The 10742-nt window shown below is 41.6% G+C and overlaps 1 long non-coding RNA gene across 1 annotated transcript; it reads right to left on the reverse strand.

Annotated features, from left to right (window-relative positions):
• Nucleotides 1–1806: 1806 nt before the first annotated feature.
• On the reverse strand, nt 1807–10310 carry LOC144205066 (uncharacterized). The gene is made up of 2 exons (XR_013328000.1): nt 10198–10310; nt 1807–1951 (listed from the first exon to the last, which is right to left on the reverse strand). It is a non-coding gene; the product is annotated as an uncharacterized LOC144205066 (long non-coding RNA).
• Between the last annotated feature and the right edge of the window lie 432 nt (nt 10311–10742).

Genomic DNA, 10742 nt, shown 5'->3' on the forward strand with positions numbered 1-10742 from the left:
AATGATAACACGCGACAACACAGCAAAATGCTTTTTTTCCCCACCAAATTCCCAGAATGTCACGATACTTTGAGGTATACCGTCCAGTTCTGGTAAAGCTGAGCCATCTAGTCTGAGTGATCTACAAAAAGACGGTTTCGAATGAGTTCACATTATTCGGCCAACGGTAACTCGCTTAATAATAACTCGTCTAGGATATCGTACCTTAATATTGTGTGTTAAGTAATAGTACAGTTATGGGAATTTATAAGTTAAATTAAACGTTTCTGCAAATGGAAAGTTGAGATTTGAGTCCCTTTAAGGCAAGGCCTGCCAATGCATTTCTCTGCATACATTTTTAAGGACAAGAGTGCTTTTATTTAAAAAAAAAAAGTGAAGTCTCAAGTAAAATGTACACTCTAAAAATTGATATTGCGCATTATTTAATCAATATTTTTCCCACTCAGAGATATTTAGTTAATTTTAATGCCTTGAAATTGCTTAAAAGAGTCCAAAGGTGACTTAAAATGAAATAAATGTAACTAAATATACTATCTGAACCATACACAGGAGTGTAAATGCATCTATCCATGTTCAACACCACTTACAGAAGAATTGTTGCCAACCCTCTCAGTCAAAATGGATTGAACACCCCATACATTTCCAAAACATCATCTTTTTTATAACCCAATACGATCCTCTGAAAATGACATCATTGCGTCAGATTTCCAATCACACGACATCATTTTGGGCCAAATTTGAATCGGGTTTCAATCCTGGCAATATGTTTAAAGTCTTAAACAGACCCCTTTAGCATTAAATCCTGGCCAAAGTCCACACACAGGTAAAAAGAAGTGTTAAGCCCCCCTCTCACCTAAAAAAAAATGGCCATGGATAGGTTTTCCTGGCAAAAAGATGAATCCCCCAGGGGCGCAGACAGCCAACAAAAGAGCTTGAGCTCACACTTGCGACCCAGCGAGCTATTCGCCCTTCAGCGAGCCAACACAAAGGGAACAGCATAGGTGACTCTACGCATGCTTTGCGGCTTGCTTTTTCAACACTTGTATTCTCTGTTTCTGCCGCCCTTTCGCTGCGCCGTGACATCAACCTTTGGCCCGCTGACAACCGAGGAGCGGTTTCAATTTACGCAGTAGCTCAAAAGGCTTTTGCCTTCACTTTGAAAAGACACTTTCATAATCACTGTCTCCGCTCAAATAAAGAGCTTGCAATTAATGAGGACGCTTTTATATTTCAGGGGGTTTTAGACAGGCGGTGTCACTTTCTCCTCTCAATGTAGTCTGTAAAAAAAATAGCGCCGTCCCAGAAGACTTGCCCATAAGTTCGACACCTGAATCCTCAATGGTGTACAAAGCAAGGTCCATACAGAACCTAAACCGAGCTGGCTTTTAGTTAAAAACACCCTTTAGTTTCTGATTTTTGGGGATTTGTGCACCTATCTTATTGTAAAGTTATTTGAACGCCCCAAGTCAATAATGACGAAACCACTTACGCACGAGGGTAAAAGACAGCCTCTGTGAGTAATGACGTTCACTTTGTGTACCGTGTCATCACCTCGCACGTTTGCTTGGCCCTTTTCCTTGTTAATTGACACAATGGCCGAACATGAGCGTGTGGGGGTCTATGGTTTTACCTGAAGCCACCAAGTGCAGAGTTACAAGAGAGACCAAGTGTTGCAGCAATTCATGACAACATACAATTTTCCCTTAATAAAAGACCTTTACTTACCTGTCTTTTTGCATTTTGTCATTTGTTTGCACTTTGTTATTGTTCTGCATTGGCAGTTTTCACAAGAAAAACAATTCTGAGTTTCGTACCTTCATTCCTGGATTGCCTCTTCGTTATTGTGCACTTGGGTCCACTGTTCTCATTCCTCCAAATGGTGACATGTTTTTACAGAAAACACCTTGAACTGGGCCTCTTCCGTCATTCCCAGAAGGAACAGTAGACATTTCTGTGATAAAAGGGCACAGTCATACAATGAATTTTATAAATCAACAGTCAACAAAGAATATTTTACCAGAAACTTTGGTACTGGTTAACTTGCTTTTTCACAACTTCCAATCTCAATTATTTTGATTTTATATTTTTTGCAACGCTGAGTATTCCACCTAATATTAGATGTCTTAGAACCCTGTTGCACATCTTTGGTAAGTGACTGGGTTTCATCCACATAATTGCAAATGGACTTGTTCCTTTGTCAAAGCCAAAAACCTCAAACACCTGCTCAATCCCCAACTCGATTTGGCTACATTGGGCATTCGCCCTCCGCCAGCATCTGTTAGCAGCTCCAGCCCCATTAGACGTGTCACATGCTGTTTGCCGACATGCGGCCTTTCTATTGAATCACCCCATTTGCAAAGTTCTGACCTCCGTGGCCGCCTCCAACTTTAAAATAGCTCCGCCTTTGGCTGGACTTGGACTAACAGGAAACCATTAAAGCAGCGGCAATTACCATTATTCCCATCCAGCCGTACCGCGCGCCTATTTTATTGTAATCTGTTTAAGTGCATTTTTTACGCAAGGTTAAAATATGAATCCCTGGAAGCCCCGCCACTCCAGCCCAAGGATGGCTTCTCTGGCTTAGTTGAGGGCGCAATTTACAGCTGATTTAATTTAGCCTTTGCAAACATTTGTAATGACATTAGGCCCAGTGCATATACTGACTGCCTCTCTCTCTTATTCCATTAGCTCCTAAATCAGGTTTAAAGAGCGTACTGATGCTGGATGCTATTATGGGTGATTATCAAAACAACAGACAATGGGGCAAAGTGTTTACTAACTGGTTTAGCCGTAATTCCGCCTAACCAGAACAGATGGGAACACCACCAATTACAAATCAATCTTTTTCAATGATGAAGGACCTCACAGAGAGACCGGTCACGTCTACGTATTATCGCAGGAAGCAAATGCCGTCGTCTATTTTTAACCGCAGATGTACCGACGACAATATATTTTGGTCAGATTTCATGCAGACTATGGCAAAATGACCATTTCCACATGTCCACGATTGGGGGGAAATTGGAGCAATTTTCTTGCATTACACTCAAATCCAGCAAAACCCTGACATTTGCATTTGTTCAGTTTGTTGGGTTGTTGAACACGACTCAAGATGGTTTGCATACGTGGTTGTCAAGAAAAAAAGCGAACAGTTCCCGCTTGATTAGCGAAATGACGACAAGGGCTGAAGTGCTCTCACGCCTATTTAGGCGCCGTGACAAGGACTAACGACGGCCGTCCATCTGCATGCCTGCTTACAGCTGTCTGGCGTCCTCATCCAGGTAATGATTGTGTTATCAACCCTCAACCCCTTTTTCAAATTGTTATTAACTGCACCGGGAGAGGCTGCCTCCGCTCACCTGTCAGTGACACAGCGCCTAGGAGAGATTTGACCCGCTGGGCTATCAGTCATTGTCAAAGCCAAGGTACTGCCATTTTCAGAATAAAGAGAGGGAGGGAGGGGTTGGTTACCGATGTGTAAAGACAAAAGCCTGACGAATTGTTATTATTCTACTATCCTGAATCAAGAGTGAAAATCATATTTATTCTATCTTTATACTTTCAAAATGAAGGAAACACAGTTTGGTAGCATTTGGCAGTTTAAATTTGTAATCTTGTCTTTTTGTTTTTGAAATTGAACAAATTAAAGTTGCTAAAATGGAGAAACGGCGCAATAAAACTTGGCAGCTGTCACAAATTGATTAAAACTGTCGTTTATGGAAAAGTTTTTATCAAAAAAGCCCTTGGAGAAAACATTTTACTCCTTATTTTTGCACCAAAAATCAAAGACACCACATTTAATAAGGCACTGTAGCGTTTCAGGTGCAGCAAATTCACTAAACATAACACAATGTTTAATTTTTTTTCATTACTTATCCAAAAACTTGAGTTACTAGTGAATAAAAACTGTGTTTTTATGTCTGTTCCCACAGGCAAATCTTGTTTTGAAATGAGCACAAAGTAAATAATCCATTCATTTAGTTACAATAACACGTGGGCTTGGTTAGGTGGGGAGGGGGGAATCAATGCGTGCGTCTACGGGGTTAGATAAAGGTGAGATGAACCACTGCAGGTTGGACAGCGGGACCCCGAGGCCTCTTTGCGTGCCCTGATAGATATGCTAATACCATCCTATTCACTCCACTTTACTCCCTTTATTTCCTCCAATTAAAGCAAACGCCAGTGAAACTGTAATTAAGCCGTGTCCAGGCGAAAGACTGCCTGCTGTTTTTAATGAAGCGCCATCGATTCTCCCTTTATTTGCCATCACTCTCTCTACAACATCCACTGGCCCTGAAATGAAAGCAAGTTAAGAGCGCGAGACCCCGTTCGGTTTGCTCATTGTATTGGACTGTTTCATTAAAAAAGTATTGTTTTTGGTGTTTTTCCTACAAGAGTTCATTAAGGTCGATGTTTTGTTTGCATCTATTTATAAACAGGCGCTTTCTCATGAATTTATTAGTACACGTGTGGCCGTATAGGGCAGCTGGTGTGAATCCAAATGAGTCTCTCTATGAGGACTAATAAGAGCTCTACAAGTTTCCAAACAAAAGCCAAAATGCACTCAGGCTTATTTGTGAGACAGGGATGACCTCGCCCGATCAATACCACGCAATTAAATAAATGCCGAAAGCAATTAGCCAAATTGAACGGCTGCCAAAGGCCAAATTGGCCTGATAGGGAAGTTCAATGTGAGCGCAATTAAAGATAAAAGGTTCAGCCAGGCAGAAGGCCACAGTCAAACTGTGACTGCTGGGCTTAATCGGAGTAGGGGATCATCACTGGTGCAAAACCCTTGTCTTCTTTAATGCCCTTCATTTAGCTTCATTGCAATGTGCACAATTGGAGACGTACAACAGATGATTCTGGTAAAACACGGACATATAGTAGATGAAGTAGTGAGATTCTCAAATAGTGGAAACAAGTGCGATACTGGAAAACACACAAGTCCCTTCTAAACTGTGTACAAGGTGTATGCAGTATATTAGTATATCAGTTCTTGGAACATAAACCACATCTTCAATATCCAGATCCTGATAAAGTATTTTTTTCTTCCTATGAAGCCTTTAAAAGCTTTCTCAAACCTTGTTTTTTTTTGCCTCCTTTCAGTGTATCCTATAATGGATCTTCCGATAAATTAACTGCTTTTTAGTTTGCAGCTGCCCCCCATTAATCCATATGGGAAAAAGTGTGGTCAAGTTACACTGGAGAGGAGCGAAGCGGCCACGTTTTAGCGACGCAATTAGGGCCCATTAGCCTCGGCTTTAATTAGAAGGACGCGGCGTTGATATTTCAAGTGCTTGCTTTGCAACGGTGTTGTGTTTCTCAGTAGCCACGTTCGTCTTCGTCCTGGTGATGTCCGTTTGGTTTAGAGATATGTTAATCCGATTCGTGCTTAAAATGGTGCGAGTATTCTGGAAAAGTGGCCATATTTGACAGATGGGGTCGAATTCTTAAAATAGAGTGGATGGCGTTGAATGAAGCGATATGGCTGCCATTCAAATTGATCTGCTTGAGGTGCCATCTTTAATTGTTAGCCAACAGATAGACATGACATCTTAGCTCCTCCGGTCCATCCCTTGGCCGCATTAGCTGACCGCACTGCTTCATGTTCACCCGCTGGAGGCAGACAGTCTGGAAGGGCTTGTGGTGTGTGTATACGTGTGTGTGTGTACGTTTGTGTAAACGTGTGTGTGTTGGGGGCATTAGGGCAACACCATTGTCATCCCTCCCTCCATCCAACCCTCCTCTTTCCTGACTCATCAGTGCAGCCTCACACTAACTGACCACAGGAGGGGCAACGTGGAAGGTCACAGCTGTCTGCCCTCTTCTGGTCACATTCAGTTAGAATACGTGCAAATTAAACTATTAAGATAGGAAAAAAATGGATTGTGTCTCTAGTGTAGCCGCTATATCACCGCGCTCCAAAATGTAATTTCATGAGTTTTAAGCATACACCTTTAGCTATTAGATATATTTAGTTTAAGAGTATATTTTGAAAAATACACACATTTTATTCATCTGAGGTCTAGGTATTTTAAGTATTTGCTTTGTATGCCAACTCGGTTTATCTTGTGTTTTCAAGTTAACTGTATTTCTAGTGGTGGATGAATATAGCTGTGTTTGGTGACATCCTCCACTTTTCTATCAAGATTATGTTGGGTCAGTGGTAGCAAAGCTGAGAGCAGAGCCCCCTTCATGTCGCTGTCTGTTTACAGGGCAAGCAAATCAAAGATGCATCTCATTTCAGAGGCTGTAAAAGTGCGCCTGGGGAAGGATCGGGTGTCTCTGATGCACCCAATCCTCCCCGAGCAACCTCTACTTACAATCCATGTATGCTCCTGAGCAACACTTCAAACATGTCTCAAAGCGACTGTTTGTCTATTAATTCTATGATCTATGGCATTAAATCAGATATACATTCCATTTCAACGCCATTTTTCCAATCATTGTATATTCAACATGGGTGCTGATCATCACATTTTTGTGTAAATCTTTCTAGATTTCTATCTTTACCAACTGTGACATCTTAAACTTTCCCCTGAAACAAACAGGGCATATCTGTATATCATATGAAGCAGTATTAATGCATGTCTTACATCCATAAGGAGTAGGATGATAGTGGAAGAAATCAATGTAGCTTTTCACTTGTAATATTTTGTTTCTTGTGGTGTATTTGTTTCCTGAGCGGTCAGGAATAAAGCCTGTCTAATCGAAACATCAATTTGTTATCTGAAAGTGCTTGTGCTGGAAAATAAAGAGGACATTTTACATTTACTGGAAATTTCACAGCCTTACATCCGCTATAGCATTGCAACAATCCACAAAAATGTGGCCCGCGGGCCGTAGTTTGCCCATTTCTGGTCTATAAGTTACATTTTAAGTCAATATTCATCACCTGAAAGGCCAGATTGGCAGTCGGTTATTATATCACATACGCAAAGAACTATGCAGCTTAGATGATATCAGCCATACGCCTCTTGACATTTAACCCTCTATGTTCCCATATCCATTCCTAAAAAATGACATTTTAGGCTCGTAGGGTATAAAGCCGACATGAAGCACCTCATGTCGTTGCCCTTTAACGAACAGCCTGTCGGCTTCCATTTACAAATCTTTTTTTTGGTAAATACAATATCATCTTCTTAACACAGCAGCTCCCCTGGGCCATGCAAAGAGCCCAGCGAGAGTATGGCCGCATGTCACTCACGCCGGGGCCGCTATCGAACCGTCGGCATCTGGAGGTGGGGACCGAGAGATGTGGACGTCGCCCTAAGGGATCCCACCTTCTGCTGCTCCCACAAAATAAAGACACGCATAAAGTATCTAGCGAGGACCGGATGGAGTCTTCCACCGTCCCGTTGGTCACGGTGGTCTGGCGTACTCTCTTCCCCAGCCCCCTCCAGTCATCCTGATTAGCTCATAATGGACGACTGATGTCCCCAAGACCCTGGGGACCTCCCTAGGGAGCCTTCAACTCTGACCTCTATCTCCACCCTGCCCCGCACCTTGCTGAAACCACACTAAATAATCTTTCAGTTGACAGCAGCTTGAATTAAATTCAGTTTAGAGCCGCATCATTCGCCACGGACAATAAATATTGATAAATGGGATCATTGTCTGGCTTGATACTTTTCTTTATCACACTTTGGATCTGAATACTACATCCAACATCACACTACTTTGCTAAAAAAATGTAAAAAGTCGGGTAAACGTGTCCAATTGGAAGCCATTTCTAGAAAAACTCCTGAATCACCTTCTAGTTAAAAGAAAGAAAACAATGTCAACCAAGCACAGACCTTTTATACGACCAGAATATCTACATTAAAACATGTAATTATCAACTTACATAATTAGGTGTATTCAGTTAACAATTGCTAAGGAGCCACAATAGCATCCAACCAGCGAGCGAGTGGCAGGCACCCCAGAAAAAGCGGAATGAGTGAATAATTAGAGCTCAGCATGGCTGTGTTAATGGAAGAGATGTTAAAAAAAATCCCCAAAGAGGGAAGAAAGAGAGAGAGAAGGAGCAGTTAAATAAAAAAAAGGGGGCACAAAAGGGAGTGTTGCTGTCATGTGGTATAAATGGAAGTTAGGAGTGGATAAAGACGAGGGTCCTTGAGGGAGGTGTGGCTTTAATGACTAGAAATTTAAACAGGAGCCAATTTAAGAACACTCGAAGAAACATTTTGATAATTCCTAACTTGTAATGTGTGCTATCGACCACTCTAGACTGCACAAACACACTGAACCCTAAAATAGTTCATTCGCTAATCTCATGGCTTGATCAGACTGATTTAATTGACTGCCTGCAAAAATTAGATAGAGGATGTTCAGATTTTTTTGATAAAATGTGTCACACTTACACCACTAAACCCTCGGAAGAAGGCAGAATATGCGACAGGTAAGAAAAAAATGACCTAAAAAAATCATTGTCAATGAAAAATGAACAAAAATAGTCCAAGAACGACTACATAATGTTTGTGAAGAAGGTTGATCAGACTTTGGACAAAATCACATTTTACATTCCATTTAAAAAAAACAAAAGTGTATCCATGTTTCACTTGTATTACTGACACTTCTCTTTGATTCGGCACCCCATGAGCTCATCCAGCCCGAGGCCACGGGGAGGCAACTTTGTCACACTCAACTTGCACTATCGCTTACTGAGCCGTCAGGGAGACTAATGTGCACATTTCTTCAATTGTATTCATTATCGTGACAGAAGATGTCACATTTGGGGATGATTTCTATAACAATGAGCACATTGTCCAGCCCATCCCCCTCCCAAAAAAAAAGAAAAAAGGAGTCACCAAAACGGCCTCTGACCTAAAACACAAGTCCATCAAGCCTGCCACAACTACACCTAAATACCTGACTCCAAAAACATTACATTTTTCTACCCTAATATCAGGAAACAGAATCCACAGCCAGTGCCGGAACAAACGCGAACCTGGGTGTAGGAGGGGGTGATGGCGATACATTTCAACACTAAAACCCTCTCTGCACATCATCTTATGTTTGTTTTACATTCTCCTCTCATCCAACCACGCCCATTTAACTTCCTCAAACTAGGCCCCACTGCAGCCACGCCCCCAACACCCTCAATTATCCGCCCCTGCCTACAGCGCACGTGGTCCAATAAAGAACCCTTGGAGAATTGTGATCCAAATGATCAAAACTACCTTCATTCTTTGGTTACCAATGGAAATTCATGCAATGTTGATGTCCACAGGTTATGATAATAACGTTAAATGTGTTTATCTGTTTTGTGCAGATGACACGCCAGGTTGCAACTAATCGGGGTGTGGCATCTACTTAAAGGAACTGCGGTAAGAGTCTAAACTATGCTGCAAAGTGAGTAACCAATATCGGGTCCCTTTGTCCCGGACGCTTTCTGTGAAGTTCAATAAACACTTACCCCATCCAAAGCTCACGTGGGAACAATGGCTGCATTCAGAACATGACACCAAGCCTTTAACAATACAAATATTCCCTCTCTACTAACGACTAATTGATGTCATTTGCCTGCTAGTACGTCAGAGTTAGGCAGATGGAATGGTAGAGCATATACGCGAAGCTTTCCATGGTAACATGAGCAACCGTGGCACAAAGAAATAGAATCAAGAGGACAACAATAACAAAAAGATCTGTTTTTACAGAAGGGGCCATCTACAAAGATGATCATTTGTGTATTCTGACAATGAATGAGGACGCGGAGTTCGGTAAAAAGGGAATGGATGAGGATTGAGACGTGTTGCCCGCTGGCTTGTGAACATATTGGTTATTGATATTCTCTCATACTGCATCTAAGAAGAAAAAAAGCCCTGGAGAGCCACACTAAAACAAATATGTTTGCTCTTTGGCAGAAGGTAAAATTGATGACTGGCTTGTGACAACTTGGGTGCAGTGCCATCTACTGGCTACTGAATTCTGCAGTCTAACAGTCCTGAAAAACCTGAGAAACCCTTACACCCAATGCACTTTTTATCAGGTATGTTGACTTTGCTTCAAGATCTAATTATAGGAGATTTATGACAATCTTAAAACACAACTACGAATAATTGTTATTCTTAAATAGGTGTATTACTTTAACTGCATTGTTCAGGTTCAGTTTATTCATGTGAATTCCACTAGTTTTTTAAAGCGATAACAGCAACAATAACAACAACAAAACTTTGGGAGAGAGGAGGAGCTTACCTGTAGGATGGTGGCATCTAGCCACGTTCTGCTCATGATTTCTGGGATGGCACTCCTTGCATCTCCTGGTTTGGAAGTCTGTCTTTCCCCAGCTGAGCAGCTCTTACAATTCTGTGTAAAGAAACAAGCAGTGATTATTATTATTGGTTTATTTTATATGGATCACTTTGTGTTGCATTTATGGGAATGGAAGGTGCTATATATAAATGAAGGTTCATTGGATTTAATCATGGAAAAACATAAAGTCTGGGCATATCATTTGGCGGCCCCGAGCCTCGAGTTTGACACCTGTACTCTAAAGGTACCTGATTTTTTGAGAGGCAAAGTACAACTAGAATGGTTCCTTAATGTATGATATAATAACCCAAGTCCTTTCCAAAAGATTCACAGCCCACAGTGTTCATCTTGAGGCGCTTCATATGCCATTCATAATCATGTGACAAGCTGGAATCTAAGCGGAAGAGTTTCTTTGCGCACAAAGACCTGCACTACATCACCGCCACGCACAATGAAATGGGACGTTAAGGCCGTCAAGTGACATCATG

The sequence above is a fragment of the Stigmatopora nigra genome, chromosome 12 (assembly GCF_051989575.1).
Source record: "Stigmatopora nigra isolate UIUO_SnigA chromosome 12, RoL_Snig_1.1, whole genome shotgun sequence".
In the NCBI taxonomy this organism is placed as follows: domain Eukaryota; kingdom Metazoa; phylum Chordata; class Actinopteri; order Syngnathiformes; family Syngnathidae; genus Stigmatopora; species Stigmatopora nigra.